A 14,431-nucleotide genomic window follows, 5' to 3' on the forward strand; every position below is an offset into this window, starting at 1 on the left:
ACTCATAGTAAAGTCCAGAAATATGATTTTTGAATAAAAACTAATAAAAACATAATAAAAACTAACTAAAATATACTAAAAACATACTAAAATAATGCCAAAAAGCGTATAAATTATCCGCTCATCACAACACCAAACTTAAATTGTTGCTTGTCCCCAAGCAACTGAAAATCAAATAGGATAAAAAGAATAAAATATACAATGAATTCCAAAAACATCTATGAAGATCAGTCTTAATTAGATGAGCGGGGCTTTTAGCTTTTTGCTTCTGAGCAGTTTTGGCATCTCACTTTATCCTTTGAAGTTCAGAATGATTGGCTTCTACAGGAACTCCGAATTCAGATAGTGTTATTGATTCTCCTAGTTCAGTATGTTGATTCTTGAACACAGTTACTTTAGCGTGACCCTAAGCATTTTGTTTTCCAGTATTACCACTGGATACATAAATACCACAGACACATAACTGGGTGAACCTTTTCAGATTGTGACTCAGCTTTGCTAGAGTCCCCAATTAGAGGTGTCCAGAGCTCTTAAGCACACTCTTTTTGCTTTGGACCACGACTTTAACCGCTCAGTCTCAAGTTTTCACTTGACACCTTCACGCCACAAGCACATGGTTAGGGACAGCTTGGTTTAGCCGCTTAGGCCAGGATTTTATTCCTGTGGGCCCTCCTATCCACTGATGCTCAAAGCCTTGGATCCTTTTTATTTTTCCCTTGCCTTTTGGTTTAAAGGGCTATTGGCTTTTTCTGCTTGCTTTTTTTTTCTTTCTCTCTTTTTTTTTCGAATCTTTTTTTCGTATATATTTTTTCTGCAAGCCTTTCACTGCTTTTTCTTGCTTCAAGAATCATTTTTATGATTTTTCAGATTATCAATAGCATTTCTCCTTTTTCATCATTCTTTCAAGAGCCAACAATTTTAACATTCATGATCAACAAATTCAAAAATATGCACTGTTCAATCATTCATTCAGAAAACAAAAAGTATTGCCACCACATCAAAATAATTAAACTATTTAAAATTCAAAATTCATGTACTTCTTTTCTTTTTCAATTAAAAATATTTTTCATTTAAGAAAGGTGATGGATTCATAGGACATTCATAGCTTTAAGGCATAGACACTAAGATACTAATGATCATGTAATAAAGACACAAATATAGATATAACATAAAGCACAATTTTCGAAAAACAGAAAAATAAGAACAAGGAGATTAAATAACGAGTCCACCTTAGTGATGGCGGCTTGTTCTTCCTCTTGAAGATCTTATGGAGTGCTTGAGCTCCTTAATGTCTCTTCCTTGCCTTTGTTGCTCCTCTCTCATGACTCTTTGGTCTTCTCTAATTTCATGGAGGAGGATGGAATGCTCTTGGTGCTCCACCCTTAGTTGTCCCATGTTGGAACTTAATTCTCCTAGGGAGGTGTTGATTTGCTCCCAATAGTTTTGTGGAGGAAAATTCATCCCTTGAGGCATCTTAGGGATTTCATGATAAGGAATTTCCTCATGCTCTTATTGAGGTCCATGAGTGGGCTCTCTTTTTTGCTCCATCTTTTTCTTAGTGATGGGCTTGTCCTCATCAATGAGGATGTCTTCCTCTATGTCAATTCCAGCTGAATTGCAGAGGTGACAAATGAGATGAGGGAAGGCTAACCTTGCCAAAGTAGAGGACTTGTCCGCCACCTTGTAGAGTTCTAGGGATATAACCTCATGAACTTCTACTTCCTCTCCAATCATGATGCTATGGATCATGATAGCCCGGTCTATAGTAACTTCAGACCGGTTGCTAGTGGGAATGATTGAGCGTTGGATGAACTCCAACCATCCCCTAGCCACGGACTTGAGGTCATGCCTTCTTAGTTGAACCGGCTTCCCTCTTGAATCTCTCTTCCATTAAGCGCCCTCTTCACAAATGTCTATGAGGACTTGGTCCAACCTTTGATCAAAGTTGACCCTTCTAGTGTAGGGGCGTGCATCTCCTTGCATCATGGGCAAGTTGAATGCCAACCTTACATTTTCTGGACTAAAATCTAAGCATTTCTCCCGGACCATTGTAAGCCAATTCTTTGGGTCCGGGTTCACACTTTGATCATGGTTCTTGGTGATCCATGCATTGGCATAAAACTCTTGAACCATTAAGATCCCGACTTGTTGAATGGGGTTGGTGAGAACTTCCCAACCTCTTCTTCGAATCTCATGTCGAATCTCCGGATATTCACCCTTTTTGAGCTTGAAAGGGACCTCGGAGATCACCTTCTTCTTGGCCACAACTTCATAGAAGTGGTCTTGATGCACCCTTGAGATGAATCTCTCCATCTCCCATGACTCGGAGGTGGAAGCTTTTGCTTTCTCTTTCCTATTTCTAGAGGTTTCTCAGGCCTTTGGTGCCATAAATGGTTATGGAAAAATAAAAAGCAATGCTTTTACCATACCAAACTTAGAAGGTTTCTCGTCCTCGAGCAAAAGAAGAAAGAAAGGAGTAGAAGAAGAAGAAAATGGAGGAGATGGAAAAGTGGGAGTGATTCAGCCAAGTGGGGTAAGTAGTGTGTATGATGTGAGAAAATGAAGGAGTGAAGATGGGTTTATATAGGAATGGAGAGAGTGGTAGGGTTCGGCCATGTATGGGTGGGTTTGGGAGGGAAAATTGTTTGAATTTGAATGGTAAGGTAGGTGGGGTTTTATGATGGATGGATGTGGATTGGTGAAGAGAATATGGAGAAGAGGGTAGGATTTGATAGGTGAAGGGTTTTTGGGAAAGAGGTATTGAGGTGATTGGTGAAGGGTATTTGGGGAAGGGTGTTATGGGAAGGTGTGAAGAAGAGAGAGAGAGATGAGGTAGGTGGGGATCCTGTGGGGTCCACAGATCCTGAGGTGTCAAGGATTTCTCATCCCTGCACCATGTGGCATGTAAACGCCCTTTCCTGTGCCAATCCTGGCGTTAAACGCTAGCTTGCTGCCCATTTCTGGCGTTTAACGCCAGCTTTTCACCCCTTTTTGGCGTTAAACGCCAGCTCTATGCCTTTTTCTGGCATTAAACGCCAGTCTGGTGCCCATTTCTAGCGTTAAACGCCTAGAATGGTGCCAGACTGGGCGTTTAACGTCCATTCTGCTACCCTTACTGGCGTTTAAACGCCAGTAAGCTTCTCCTCTAGGGTGTGCTGTTTTTAATACTATTTTTCATTCTGTTTTTGTTTTTTCAGTTATTTTTGTGGCTTCACATGATCATCAACCTACAGAAAACATAAAATAATAATGAAAAATAAATAAATATAATAAAATTGGGTTGCCTCCCAACAAGAAATTCTTTAATGTCAATAGCTTGACAGTGGGCTCTCATGGAGCCTCACAGATACTCAGAGCATGATGATGACCTCCCAACACCAAACTTAGAGTTTGAATGTGGGGGCTCTATTTGACTCTGCATTGAGAGAAGCTTTTCATGCTTCCTCTCCATGGTTACAGAGGAAGATCCTTGAGCCTTAAACATAAGGGAGTCATCATTCACTTGAAGGACCAATTCTCCTCTGTCAACATCAATCACAGCTTTTGCTGTGGCTAGGAAGGGTCTGCCGAGGATGATGGATTTATCCATACACTTTCCAGTGTCTAGGATTATGAAATCAGTAGGGATGTAGTGGTCTTCAACCTTTACCAAGACATCCTCCCAAGTCTCATTACTAAATAACTTGGCATTTAACTTCATGATTGCTCCAAGGTACTTGGCAACTTGCTCTTCAGTAACATCTTCATCCTCTTCAAAGGAGGAATACTCATCAGAGCTCATGAATGGCAGAAGTAGATTCAATGGAATCTCTATGGTCTCTGTATGAGCCTCAGATTCCCATGGTTCCTCATTATGGAACTCCTTGGAGGCCAATGGACGTCCATTGAGGTCTTCCTCAGTGGAAATCACTGCCTTTCCCTCCTTTGTGCATTCGACCATGTGGGACATGTTTATGGCCTTGCATTCTCTCTTTGGGTTCTCTTCTGTATTGCTTGGAAGAGTACTAGGAGGGAGTTCAGTAACTTTCTTACTCAGCTGACCCACTTATGCCTCTAAATTTCTAATGGAGGACCTTGTTTCAATCATGAAACTTTGAGTGGTTTTAATTAGATTAGAGACTATGGTTGCTAAGTCAGAGTGGCTTTGCTTAGAATTCTCTGTCTGTTGCTGAGAAGATGATGGAAAAGGCTTGCTATTGCTAAACCTATTTCTTCCACCATTATTGTTGTTGAAGCCTTGTTGAGGCCTCTGTTGGTCCTTCCATGAGAGATTTGGATGATTTCTCCATGAAGGATTATAGGTGTTTCCATAGGGTTCTCCCATGTAATTCACCTTTTCCATTGCTGGGTTCTCAGGATCATAAGCTTCTTCTTCGGATGAAGCTTCTTTGGTACTGCCTGTTGCTGCTTGCATTCCAGACAGACTCTAAGAAATCATATTGATTTGCTGAGTCAATATTTTGTTTTGAACTAATATGGCATTCAGAGTATCAACCTCAAGAACCCCTTTCTTCTGATTTGTCCCATTATTCACAAGATTCCTTTCAGAAGTATACATGAATTGGTTATTTGCAACCATTTCAATGAGTTCCTGAGCTTCTACAGGCGTCTTCTTCAGATGAAGAGATCCTCTAGTAGAGCTGTCCAATGACATCTTGGACAGTTCAGACAGACCATCATAGAAGATACCTATGATGATCCATTCTGAAAGCATGTCAGAAGGACACATTCTGATCAATTTCTTGTATCTTTCCCAAGCTTCATAGAGAGATTCACCTTCCTTCTGTCTGAAGGTCTGGACTTCCACTCTAAGCTTACTCAATTTTTGAGGTTGAAAGAATTTGGCCAGAAAGGCACTGACCAGCTTTTCCCAAGAGTTTAGGCTTTCCTTAGGTTGTGAATCCAACCATACTCTAGCTCTGTCTCTTACAGCAAAGGGAAAAAGCATAAGTCTGTAGACCTCAGGGTTAACCCCATTGGTCTTGACAGTGTCACAGATTTGCAAGAATTCAGCTAAGAACTGATGGGGATCTTCCAATGGAAGTCCATGAAACTTGCAATTCTGTTGTATTAGAGAAACTAATTGAGTCTTAAGCTCAAAATTGTTTGCTCCAATGGCAGGGATAGAGATGCTTCTCCCATAGAAGTTAGGAGTAGGTGCAGTAAAGTCACCAAGCACCTTCCTTGCATTGTTAGCATTGTTGTTGTTTTCGGCTGCCATGGCTTCTTCTTGTTTGAAAATTTCTATTAGGTCCTCTACAGAGAGTCGTACTTTAGCTTCTCTCAGCTTTCTCTTCAAGGTCCTTTCAGGTTCAGGATCAGCTTCAACAAAAATGCCTTTGTCCTTGCTCCTGCTCATATGAAAGAGAGGAGAAGAAAGTATGGAATCCTCTATATCACAGTATAGAGATTCCTTGAGGTGTCAGAGAAAAAGAAGAATGGAAGGAGGAGGTAGAGAAGAGAGAATTTGAACTTATAGAGAGAGAGTCTGAATTGCTGATAGTGGAGGAGTTTTAGTCCTTAAATAGAAGGATGTGAGAAGAGGGGAAGAATTTTCAAAATTTAAAAAGATTTTGAAATAATTAAAAGAAATTTTGAAAAAAATTGATTGATGATTTTCGAAAATTAAAATTGAGAAAGTAATTAAGTGATTTTGAAAAAGATTTTGAAATTAGAAATCAAAAAGATATGATTGAGAAGATATGATTGAAAATCAAGTTAAAAAAAGAAATTTTTAAAATTAAAGTTGATTACTTGACTAACAAGAAATTAGAAGATATGATTCTAGAATTTAAAATTTGATCCTTTCTTAATAGGCAAGTAACAACTTGAAAATTTTGAATTAAATTATTAATTGTAGCAAGGATTTTTGAAAATGAAAAAAAATGGAGAGAAATTGATTTTGAAAAGATATGATTGAAAAGATATAATTTGAAAAAGATTAGATTTTGAAAAATTATGAAAATTTGAAAAAGATTTGAATTAAAAACAAAATCTTCCCTCTTGTGCCATCCTGGCGTTAAACGCCCAAAATGGTATCCATTCTGGCGTTTAACACCCAAAATACTACCCTTTTGGGCGTTTAATTGGCTGGCGTTTAAATGCCAGTTTTTCTTCCTCACTGGGCGTTTTGAACACCCAGCTTTTTCTGTGTAATTCCCCTGCTGAATGTTCTGAATATTCAATTCTCTGTATTATTGACTTGAAAAGACATCATTTGAAAAAAAAATTTTTTGAATTTTTTCAATGATGACAAACAGTCAAAATGAAACTAATCATGGAAAAATAAGATCAAATAAACAATGCATGCAAGACACCAAACTTAGAAATTTTTATATTAGAGACATTAACAAATTGAGAATGCATATGAAAAACAACAAAACACACAATGACAAGAGAATTTAAAGATTAGGCAAGAAAATTATCAAGAATAACTTGAAGATCAATGAAGAATATGATGCATATATTCGAAAAATGCAAGAAGAATAAAGACATGCAATTGACACCAAACTTAAAAATTGACACTAGACTCAAACAAGAAACACAAAATATTTTTGGTTTTAATATTTTATGATTTTTTTTTGTAATTTTTCGAAAACTTTTTGGAAAAGAAAATAAGGATTTCAAAATTTTTTAATAAGAATTTCAGGAATCATGCAATGTTAGTCTAAAACTCCGGTCCAGGAATTAGACATGGCTTACTAGCCAGCCAAGCTTTCAGTGAAAGTTCTGGTCCAAAACACTAGACATGGCCAATGGCCAGCCAAGCTTTAGCAGATCATTACTTTCAATAGCAAGATTGATAGAAATCATCAAGCTCTTGTGATGATAAGTTAAAACCTCGGTCCAAAATATTAGACATGGCTTCACAGCCAGCCAAACTTCAACAGATCATCATGAAACTCTAGAATTCATTCTTAAAAACTCTGAAGAACAGAATAGAAATTTTTTTTGTATTTTTGAAATTTTTTTTGAAAATAAAAAAGTAAAAAGCTTAAACATAAAATAAAATTACCTAATCTGAGCAACAAGATGAACCGTCAGTTGTCCAAACTCGAACAATCCCCGGCAACGGCGCCATAAACTTGGTGCACGAAATTGTGATCATCAATGGCGCCAACGGCTTGTACGCACAATTATAATCTCAGCTCTTTGTCACAACTCCGCACAACTAACCAGCAAGTGCACTGGGTCGTCCAAGTAATAAACCTTACGTGAGTAAGGGTCAATCCCACGGAGATTGTCGGCTTGAAGCAAGCTATGGTCATCTTGTAAATCTCAGTCAGGTGTATTCAAATGGTTATGGAGTTTAAGATATTTAAAAGATAAATAAAACATAAAATAAGATAGAGATACTTATGTAATTCATTGGTGAGAATTTCAGATAAGCGTATGAAGATGCTTTGTTCCTCTTGAACTTCTGCTTTCCTATTGCCTTCATCCAATCATTCATACTCCCTTCCATGGCAAGCTTTATGTTGGATTTCACCGTTGTCAATGGCTACCTCCCGTCTTCTCAGTGAAAATGGTCCAAATGCACTGTCACCGCATGGCTAATCATCTGTCGGTTCTCGATCATGTTGGAATAGGATCCATTGATCCTTTTGCGTCTGTCACTACGCCCAACACTCGCGAGTTTGAAACTCGTCACAATCATCTCTTCCTAGATCCTACTCGAAATACCACAGACAAGGTTTAGACTTTCCGGATCTTAGGAATGACCGCCAATAATTCTAGCCTATACCACGAAGGTTCCAATCTTAGATTAGAAACCCAAGAGAATATACTCCAACTGTCGTCCAATGACTATGTTGAACATCATGTAGATCGCTTTGTGGTTGTCAAGCACGCGACCTTGGCTAAGCAAGTAACGAAGATTGGGTGATTGTCACGGGTCACCCCTTCATTCTAACTTAACTGAATTAAGTACGAGAGTATATCTTGGAGAAAAAATAGGCGTGAATTGAATAGAAAAATAATTGTACTTTGCATTGATTCATGAAGAACAGCAGAGCTCCACACCTTAATCTATGGTGTGTAGAAAACTCCACCGTTGAAAATACATAAGAACAAAAGGTCCAGGCATGGCCGAATGACCAGTCCCCAGACGTGAACATACAAGTTCGAAAGGTGAAAAGTATCTGAAAAGTATATGAAGGTATCAAAATACAATAGCAAAAGGTCCTATTTATAGAAAACTAGTAGACTAGGGTTTACATAAATAGGTAATTAATGTAGAAATCTTCTTCCGGGCCCACTTGGTGTGTGCTTGGGCTGAGCATTGAAGCTTTCATATGTAGAGACTTTTCTTGGAGTTAAACGCCAGCTTTTATGTCAGTTTGGGCGTTTAACTCCAGCTTTTATGCCAGTTCTGGCGTTTTGACGCCAGAATTTTTATGTTGACTTGAACACCAATTTGGGCCATCAAATCTCGAACAAAGTATGAACTATTATATATTGCTGGAAATCCCAGGATGTCTACTTTCCAACGAATTTAAGAGCGCGTCAATTGGGCTTCTGTAGCTCCATAAAATCCAATTCGAGTGCAGGGAGGTCAGAATCCAACAGCATCTGCAGTCCTTTTTTAGCCTCTGAATCAGATTTTTGCTCAGGTCCCTCAATTTCATCCAGAAAATTCCTGAAATCACAAAAAAACACACAAACTCATAGTAAAGTCCAGAAATATGATTTTTGAATAAAAACTAATAAAAATATAATAAAAACTAACTAAAATATACTAAAAATAATGCCAAGAAGCGTATAAATTATCCGCTCATCATTTTTCTGACTTGTTATTCGTAATATTTCTGAGTTACCATGATCTGCTTTTGTAACCTCTTTACACTGACTTGTACCTCGTCGTTTTATCCTGCCGACCAAGTAGGTCGGGCATGGGATTTACACGTTTTGTTGAGCTTAAGTCAGCGCGTTTAGTAGAAAAAGATAATAACTTAATGAAATTTGCAAAGAGATGTAGAAAAGATCTTTATTTACGAAGGTACTTTTTTGCTACTAAGGGGTTGAAAAATTGTTGCCCCTTAGCCTCTGCTTTGATGCCTCGTTAAAACCCCCTTCAGGAAAACCCTTCTTTTTGGAAAAAAACCATGAAGTCGGGAAAAAGAGTACATCAGGGAGTGGAGTTTGCTTTTAGCTATAGTACCTTTTCATATTACAAGTATGCCACGACCTAGGTAATTCGGTGCCATTCAAGTCGGTTACCTTGTAATAGCCTTTTCCTAGGACCTTATTAATTTTGTATGGCCCTTTCCAGTTCGCAGCAAGCTTTCCATCCCCAGACTTATTAACTCCAATGTCGTTTCTGATCAAGACCAAGTCGTCCGGGGTGAAGCTTCTTCAAATGACTTTTTTGTTGTATCTATTTGTCATCCTTTGCTTCAGCGCTGCTTCTCTTATCTAGGCTTGTTCTCGGACTTCGGGGAGTAGTTCGAGTTCTTCTTTGTGCCCCTGTATGTTGCCAACCTCATCGTAGAAGCTTACCCTTGGACTTTGCTCATTGATTTCAACTGGTATCATGGCTTCTATGCCATAAGCAAGTTGGAAGGGTGTTTCTCTTGTAGCAGACTGAGGTGTGGTCCGATAAGCCCATAGTACTTGAGGAAGCTCCTCAACCCATGCTCCCTTTGCATCTTGCAACCTTTTCTTCAGCCTTGCCAGTATAACTATGTTGGCTACCTCGGCTTGCCCATTTGCTTGTGGGTGCTCTACCGAGGTAAACTGATGCTTGATCCTCATACTAGCTACAAGGTTTCTAAAGGTAGAGTTGGTAAACTGAGTGCCGTTATCAGTGGTGATGGAGTGAGGTACCCCATACCTTGTGATAATGTTCCTGTAGAGGAACTTTTGACTTCTCTGGGCTGTAATGGTGGCTAGTGGTTCTGCTTCTATCCACTTAGTGAAGTAGTCTACTCCCACTATTAGGTATTTTACTTGACCAGGTGCTTCAGAAAAGGGTCCTAATAGATCCAATCCCCATTTTGCAAAAGGCCATGGAGAAGTTATGCTAATGAGCTCCTCGGTAGGAGCAATGTGGAAGTTTGCATCCATTTGGCATGGTTGACACTTCTTTATGAACTCGGTTGCATCTTTCTGCAAAGTCGGCCAGTAGAACCTGGCTCGGATGACTTTCCTAGCCAACGACCTTGCTCCAGGATGATTTCCGCAAATACCACTATGGACCTCTTCTAAGACTTCAGTTGTCCTTGAGGTCGGGACACACTTCAATAATGGTGTTGATATCCCCCTTTTATAAAGGATATTTTTCACCACAGTGTAGTTCTGTGCTTCCTTTCAGATTTTCTTGGCCTCTTTTTCCTCTTTGGGTAGGATGTGGAACTTCATATATTCAATTAGTGGGTACATCCATCCGAGGTCCAATCCGGATACTTCAAGGATGTCTTGTATGCCCTCTGTTTTTGTAACTGAGGGTTCTTGGAGAGTTTCTTGGATCAAGCTTCTATTGGTCCCTCCTGGCTTGGTACTAGCTAATTTGGAGAGGACGTCTGCTCTAGTGTTGAGATCCTGAGTTATATGTTTGACCTCGGTCTCAGCAAATCGCCTAAGGTACTCCAAGGTTTTGTCTAAGTACCTCTTTATGTTGTAGTCTTTAGCCTGATACTCTCTATTTATTTGGGAGGTCACCACCTGAGAGTCGCTGAACAAGACTACTTTTTGTCGCACCGACTTCTTCTGCCATCTTTAATCCTGCAATTAAGGCTTCATACTCTGCCTGATTGTTAGAAGCTTGAAATTCAAATTTGAGGGAGACTTCTACTTGATTCCCCTCTTGATTGACTAAGATTATGCCCGCACCGCTTCTGAATTTATTGGAGGATCCATCTACATATAGCTCCCATGTAGTGGAAGCTTTCTCTTGATCTCCTGCATATTCTGCCACAAAGTCGGTAAGGCATTAGGCTTTAATTGCCTTCAGAGTTTCGTACTTTAGGTCGAACTCGGATAGCTTTATGACCCATTGAACCATTCTACCCACAATATTCGTCTTCTGAAGGATTCGCTCCATGGGTTGGTTCGTTTGAACTCTTATTGTGTGAGCTTGAAAACAAGGCCGTAGGGTTCGAGAGGCTACTATTAAGGCATACACAAATTTCTCGAGTTTTTGATACCTTAATTCAGGGCCTTGTAGAACCTTGCTGGTAAAGTATACAGGATGCTGCTCAACCTCGTCTTCCCGTATTAGAGCTGATGCTATAGCTTTGTCGGCTACGGACAAACACAGGACGAGTTCTTCCCCAACTTTAGGTCGGGCCAGAATAGGAGGTTGGCTTAAAAACCTTTTGAATTCCTGGAATGCTTCTTCGCACTCAGGAGTCCATTCGAACTGGCATCTTTTTCTTAGTAGAGAGAAGAGTGGTAGGAATCCTAGTGCCGATCCCGCTAAGAACCTGGAGAGGGCAGCAAGTCGGCCATTTAACTGTTGGACCTCCTTTAAGCAGGTCAAGCTTTTCATTACTAGGACAGCTTTGCACTTGTCAGGGTTAGCTTCAATTTCCCTTTGTGTAAGCATAAATCCTAGAAATTTTCCTGCCTCCACCGCGAAGGTGCATTTTACAGAATTCAATCTCATCCCATGCATCCTAATGGCGTTGAAGACTTGAGAGAGGTCGGTTAAGAGGTTGGCCTCATCCTTTGTTTTCACTAGCATGTCTTCTACGTAGACTTCCATTAAACTCCCAAGGTGAGGTGCGAACACCTTCTTCATCAGCCTTTGATATGTGGCCCCTGCATTTTTAATCCAAAAGGCATGACCACATAGCAATAGTTAGCTCTTGGCATGATGAAAGATGTCTTTTCTTGATCCGGCTTATGCATCGGAATTTGGTTATATTCAGAGTACGCATCCATAAACGACAAGTATTGATACCCCGAGCTGGAGTCTACTAAGGTATTGTTCCGAGGGTTACCTGAAACTGTAGGTTGATCTCGGACGAGATCTTCTGTACTGGTCGGAGATGACGTGTCCGGCTGGTGAGTGGCAGCCGGAGCTGTTGTATCCAACTTGTGGACTGGCTATGCTGCTGATCCTTCGTCACCGAAGGGTGGGGGTACCTGCAAGGGACTCCGATGCTTAAGTTAGCAAGGGTATTAAGCAGGTTTTTATTAGAATCAGAGTATGAGTTATACCTGGGTGCTCCAGTGTATTTATAATAGTGTGGAGTGACCTTCTTAGATAAGATAAGTTAGTTATTTTTATCTTATCTTATCTTATCTTTGAGTGAGGTCAGCTTATCTTCAAGGGAACCGCCCTTATCTCTATAGGCTTGGGCTGCCTTTGGATCTAGGTCGTATTCCTTGAGTTGGGCCCTTTTTGGGCTTTCCTGTCGATTTGGCCGAGCTCTTTGGGAAGAGGTCGGATAGTCTGACCTGAAGAGGTCGGCCGTTTTGTCGCTAATCATCTCGGGTCGGATAGCTCGACCCAGGGTATGAACAGTGCCCCTGCTCGAGCTCGGTCTTTCTTTCGGAGGTCGAGTCTTAGTTTTAGGACTTCGATCCTTCTCTAGTGAAGCCGAACTCGAACATTTTGTCGATTTTATCTTTGTAGAGTTCTTTTTTGAATTCAGAACGTTTCTTCTTTTGTTTCCTTTGAAAGCGCGTGCTTTTGTATTAGCGTCCTAGCCTTGGGAATGTGCGAGGATTTAATGCCCTCATTAATGCATTTTTAATGCTCCGTTTCTCTTGGATCTTTTATTTTGAATTTTGTATTCAAGAAATGGTTTTCTCTTTTCTGTAACTTCCTCTCTTTTCTCTCTGTTTTTCTGTTTTGCCTCGTTTTTCTCTGCGACGCTTTGTCTTGGTACTTTGTTGGTGCTTCGCTTGAGAGACGATTTTGACAACTTCCTTGCTCCGGCTTTCAGCTTTCTTCAGAGCTTTCCTCCTTTCTCCAGGTTTGGTTTCTACTTTCTGCTTCTTTACTTCTTTCGTTGTTTTGCCTTTGGTTTTTTGATAATGATTTGATTTTCGTTTGAAAGGCATGCTGGAAAGTCTGAACCTTTTTGCGTCGTTATGCTCATTTTGTTGTTGTGATGTATGTTTCTGGCATTTCTTCTGATGATTGAGGTTTTGTTTGTTTGCATGTTTGCTTACTGTTTCTGATTGTCGCCTTCGTATTTTGGAATTTTGGGTCGATGAACTGTTTGATAATCTTTTGAAAAAGACTGCGCCTTTTGTAGCTTTCTTTACTGATAGACTTTGTAGCAGATAACGTTCTTTCTTATATTTGCTTTGTCTTTCTCTTCGTGTTGTTGTTTGTTTGGAAGGGGGGTTTTTTCTTCGTCGAGGATTTTGTCAAGATGTTAGCCTTGTAGATTTTTCCTGAGTCCTTACTCTGTCACTGCCTCCAAAGGATGCCCCTGGACCTTGTCTTGGGATTTTCCTTTTATCTGTTTGTATGCTTGAGTCATGTTCTGCTATGAGTTGATTTTGACTTTGTCCGAGATGTTTGGGTTAGTAATCTATTTTCTTCTTTCTTGCTATAGGACTAGTTGACCTCATGTCTTCTCGCATGAACATTGTTGAGACATCTTCCCAAGTCCCTGAGGGCATGGCTGATTGGGTGGATTTGATGGTTCTTTTGTGTGTTTCTTTGGTTGATTCCGAGTTTTGTCAGTAGCTTAGGCAATTTCATAGGGTTTGTAGTAGTGGTAGTGAGGAAAAAAACTATGAGCTTGTACCTCCCGATTCTGAGGAAAGGGTTTGTTTTTCTACTCGAATTGTTGGAGAGCGCCCCTTTTTCTATGCGTACGACTTCTTTTTTAGTCAAATGAATATTACTCTTCCTTTTACTCCATTTAAGACCAACCTATTGTGGTCTTGTAATGTAGCTCCATCCCAGCTTCACCCAACTCTGGGGTTTTATCAAAATCTTTCAGTTGTTGTGTCATGAGTTTGGTATCCCTGCTTCACAATCCCTTTTCTTTTATCTCTTTGTTTTGACAAAGCCTGGGGTGGTTAAGAAGAAAGCCGCTTGGGTTTCTTTCCGAGCTTCCCAGGGAAAAAAGGTTTTCTCCATGTTTAATGAATTTTTTTGTGACTTCAAGAATTACTTTTTTAGGGTCCGAGCTGTTGAAGGAGCTCGGCCCCTTTTTCTGGATGAAAATGATGAGCCCGCCTTTCCTTTGGAATGGCAAAAGAACGTAATGATGTTTAAATATACGTGGGAGATGTTAGATGAGGCTGAGCAAGCTTTTGTGTCTGTGCTGGAAGAAAACTGGGGTTAGCCTCCCCATCTCGACACCAAGAAATTTTTAGCCAACCCCTCTCTCCTCCGAGCTGAGCTGGGTAGTGGTCAATTTTTGGTTTTGATTGTTTTGTCGATTGTATCTCTTGTAAGCTCTTTTCTGATTCATAACTTGGTTTTCCGCTGTTGTGTTTTGTTTGCAAAGATGATTAAGAA

At 40.0% G+C, this 14,431-nt stretch overlaps 1 non-coding gene across 1 annotated transcript; it reads left to right on the forward strand.

The window, feature by feature from the left end:
- Window positions 1-4,708: 4,708 nt before the first annotated feature.
- LOC148579711 (small nucleolar RNA R71) lies at window positions 4,709-4,816 on the forward strand. The gene has a single exon (XR_015899171.1). It is a non-coding gene; the product is annotated as a small nucleolar RNA R71 (small nucleolar RNA).
- The last annotated feature ends 9,615 nt before the right edge of the window (window positions 4,817-14,431 follow it).

Source organism: Arachis ipaensis, chromosome B10, assembly GCF_059453495.1.
Source record: "Arachis ipaensis isolate K30076 ecotype BB chromosome B10, ASM5945349v1, whole genome shotgun sequence".
NCBI classification, from domain to species: domain Eukaryota; kingdom Viridiplantae; phylum Streptophyta; class Magnoliopsida; order Fabales; family Fabaceae; genus Arachis; species Arachis ipaensis.